We start from the raw sequence: 3,569 nt of genomic DNA, 5'->3' as shown, positions 1-3,569 counted from the left end.
CCCCCCGCCCTGCGCCCCCCTCTCCCAGCCGTTACATTTCAGGCCGTGGCTCACAGCACCCTCCCCGGGCGATGCACAGACACTTTAATCACCCCGTAACGACGCCCAAATAAACCCCAGCCCCTCCGCACTCGGAGCCTGAGAAGAGGCACCCGGCTCTGCTCAGCTTCCCTCCGTGGCCACGGAGAAATCTGAATTTCTTCCACGAGAGCAGAAGGTCAGATTTACCCTCCAGCCCTCGGGCAGGGAGGCAGCCCACCCCGCTCCAGCAGAGATGCTCTGGTGGCCACACAACACTCCGTTAAAGCCCATTTTCTGCCCCCCCTTCCCCTTGCAGAGCAAGAGCGGACGCATGCAGAGCACAACGACTTTACTCCCCTCTTAAGAGTCTCCATCACGACCTGCCTCCCTGCCCCTCGTACCTGGGGGAGCTCAGCGGGACGCCCGGGCACATCTCCCCATGGCTGGAAGAGCCACGCTGCTGTTTGACCGAGGGCTTCGGCTCGAGCTCGGACCCCCCCTCTGCCTCCCTCTGCTCTCAGGAGAGTCACAGCTGAAGGTCTGAGCTGACAGCGCTTCGCTGTTCCACATTTTGGTTTTATAAGAGAAACCTAATTAAAATTGGCTGTCGGGCGATCCGCGGCTGCAAGGGCAGGCGGGCTGCGGGAACAGCGGGCTGAAGGGCCGGGGAAAGGCGAGGGGAGGATCGCCAAGTATCCTCTTTAACCGGCAGCAAATGTTTTATACTCCTTCCCACCCCGCGTTTTCTGTAGTATTTCAGCACCCGTGTTTCGCTAAGTACAAACCTGCTTTAAATACAACAGCCAAACGTGAGAGCAGGGTTTAGCTCACCCACCCCAGCGTGCCGCCGCGGGGGCGATGCTGCCTCCTGCGAGGGCAGAGGAGAAGCAACAGCCCTTCCCACTGCCCCCACCGCTCCCAGCTGCTCCCGGACAAGCAGACGGGGCCCTCTGCAGCCGGGACAGCCCGTGGGGAGAGCTCGCCTTTGGCCGTGGCTTTCGGAGAGACACCGGGTGCATTTCACGGAGCCAGATACCAGTCCCGTGGCCAAACGGCGGCTGGCTCGCTCCCGGCAATGCCAGCGCCCGCTCTGCTCCTGACTTGCTTGGTTTGTACCTGGGGTACGACAGCACCAGACCCGGGCAGCATCGCTCCCACGGCGAGCTGGGAGCTGGGCAGGAGCTGCTCTTCCCCTCGGCCGCGGAGATAAGCGTTCAGAGAAACAGCAAATTAACGCTACAGATAAAAGCCGCCCGAAGCAACCTCGCTGGGAGAGCTGCCCTCAGAGGCCAGACTGCAGAGAAACAATTATTTAGCAAGCGACAGTGGCAAATTAAAGCAGCGGGTGGCGGGGAAGCAGGGCCCTGCGGACACTCCGTGACCGTCAGCACCCACAGCGCCGAGGTGGAGGATGCTCTGCCTCCGTCCTCCCTCCGCAGGCAGGGACGCCCGACGCGCTCCCTTCCCGGCAGACCGCGGGGGCACCGAGACCGTGGATCTGGGGCGGAGAACCACAGTACAAAACCATTTATCTAAGAGTTGTGTAAAGAGCAGAGGGAGCCGGGACTGAAGACCCTGCAGCCCATGAGGGTGGTTCGCTCGCCGTTTTCCAAAAGGTCGGTGCGTACCAGCAGACTACAGCGCTGGTTGGCACCGCTGCTGCCCGCTGGAAAGAGCGACTGCCGCTGCTTGAGATGGCACCACGCGTGGGTGGCAGCTCTGCAGGGGCCCGGGAACACAGCGATCCCTGCCTCTGCCCTTCTGGGATCTCTCCCCACATCCCGCAATCCCACGTGAAACCCCGGGGTCGCGTCTGAGAGGTAACGCCACGCACACAGCTCCACGCAAGGATGTGACTATGTCATATAAACTGTTCTGTGCGCCCCTCCATTGCACAAAATTAAAAGAAGGAAAGGAAAAAAACCCCGCTTTTTGTTGGTTGAAGGTTCCGAGGGTGCCCGTTTGGTGCAGGAGCAGCAGCAGGCTCTGCCGCAGAGAGAGCAAACGTGATTGAAGCGGAGAGGCGGCCGCTGTCGGAGGCAGCGCTCACTCCGGCTTCATAGCAGCAGCATCCCACCAAAAAAACGGAAACGTCCCTCCCCTTTCTTGCTCACAAATTTTAAGCCAAAGCTTAACACAGCGGGAGATTGTGTGCTCGGCTCAGGGGAAGAGCGAAAGGATTAAAGGCGGCTGAACTCCCCCGATGCGCGCCTTACCTGGCACAAGCTACAGCTCTGCCTCGGGGGTGGCCAGAAGCTCCCTGGGAGGCAGCGGATGTGCGAGGAATTCATCTCCTGGAGGGAAAAGGCTTTTCAAGGGGTTTTTCAAATGGACACAAGAGGGCTAGAGCGGGTGATGGGATTTCTCCTGTAAGCCTGGAGAGCAAAGCCTCACTGCCCCGCCTGGGGGGGCAAAGGGAAGCGCAGGAAGGGACCGACTCACCGAAGTCCCCGCAGCAGGTTAACGTCACACCTCGGGTACCTGAAACCCGCGGGTTCCGACACCTCAGCCCCTCCGCTCCCCCGGTGCTCAGCTCCTGAGTCCCTCTACGGAGCTGGGTGCCAGAGCCGCAGCCGGCGCGGGGGCTGGGGGGGACGTACCCCGGGCACAGCTCCCCGCGAACCCTTCACGCGCCACCCAGGACAGCCGCAACGGTTCGCAGCCGAATGAGCTGAGACGTGCAATTTCCGCAACAGCGATGTGCAATTTCCACATATAGAAATGAAACAAGCTTGCTGATACTATTTACATTTTCTACTCATGCTTGTTCTCCAATCTTGAGCCTTTTTGGTGCTAATCCACTTCGGCACAGCACCGCCTGGTGAGCAGAGCCACGCTCCCGAGCCGGCAGCACGGGGCAGGCAGCTCACGCTCTCCCAGGACGCCCGTTTTACGCTGACACGGCCAGCGCCCGGCCCAAGGCAAGGCAATAGGTGTTCTCCCTCTTTTGGCATCTCAAATTTAAGGAAAATTGCTTCCTATGCAGCAAGGATACAAGCGAGTTAAATACTGAACGCCCACAGCTTTCTCTAACACTCCTTATTTTTATGTGTCACATTAAATTCCCTCAGTGCCAGTCCGTATTCTCAGAGTACTTAACAAGGAGAGACAAAGCATAGCAGCTCCGAATAAATCATTACAGTCTATTGTGCATGAGCCTCCGCTCAGAGAAACGTCCTTTAAACCCATCCAGATTTCACCTCCTACAAAAAAAAAAAAATAATCTGCCGCTAAAATAGAGAATTAAATGCAAACACGCTGGAGATCTTTTAACCTTTGCCAACCAAACAGACGAGCTGTTCGAACCAGACTTTAAACCTGCTTGTGTTTAACACGCTGTTGAGACAAAAGCCACGGGGCAGCGATGCTCCTCCTGGGCCACCGCTGCCACCTGCCTCCGAGCCACGCTCCTCCGGCGCGGCAATTGCTGCGGGTTTGGTTAGTGCCCTGCTCTGCTCGGGCTCCTGCCAACCCACCTCTCTGCTGGACCAGCAGCCAACGCGCTAAAAGCCCCCTAAGCAAGGAGGGGCGCCAGCCACCGAGACCCA

General features: G+C 58.8%; 1 protein-coding gene across 1 annotated transcript in view; it reads right to left on the bottom strand.

Annotated features, from left to right (window-relative positions):
• ANKS1A (ankyrin repeat and sterile alpha motif domain containing 1A) overlaps window positions 1-3,569 on the bottom strand; it is an 88,788-nt gene that overhangs the window by 8,469 nt on the left and 76,750 nt on the right.

The sequence above is a fragment of the Charadrius vociferus genome, unplaced genomic scaffold (genome assembly GCF_000708025.1).
Source record: "Charadrius vociferus isolate BGI_N301 unplaced genomic scaffold, ASM70802v2 scaffold266, whole genome shotgun sequence".
Taxonomy (NCBI): Eukaryota; Metazoa; Chordata; class Aves; order Charadriiformes; family Charadriidae; genus Charadrius; species Charadrius vociferus.
The sequence above is the reverse complement of the archived record's forward strand: the minus strand, read 5'-3'. Positions and strand labels throughout refer to the sequence as shown.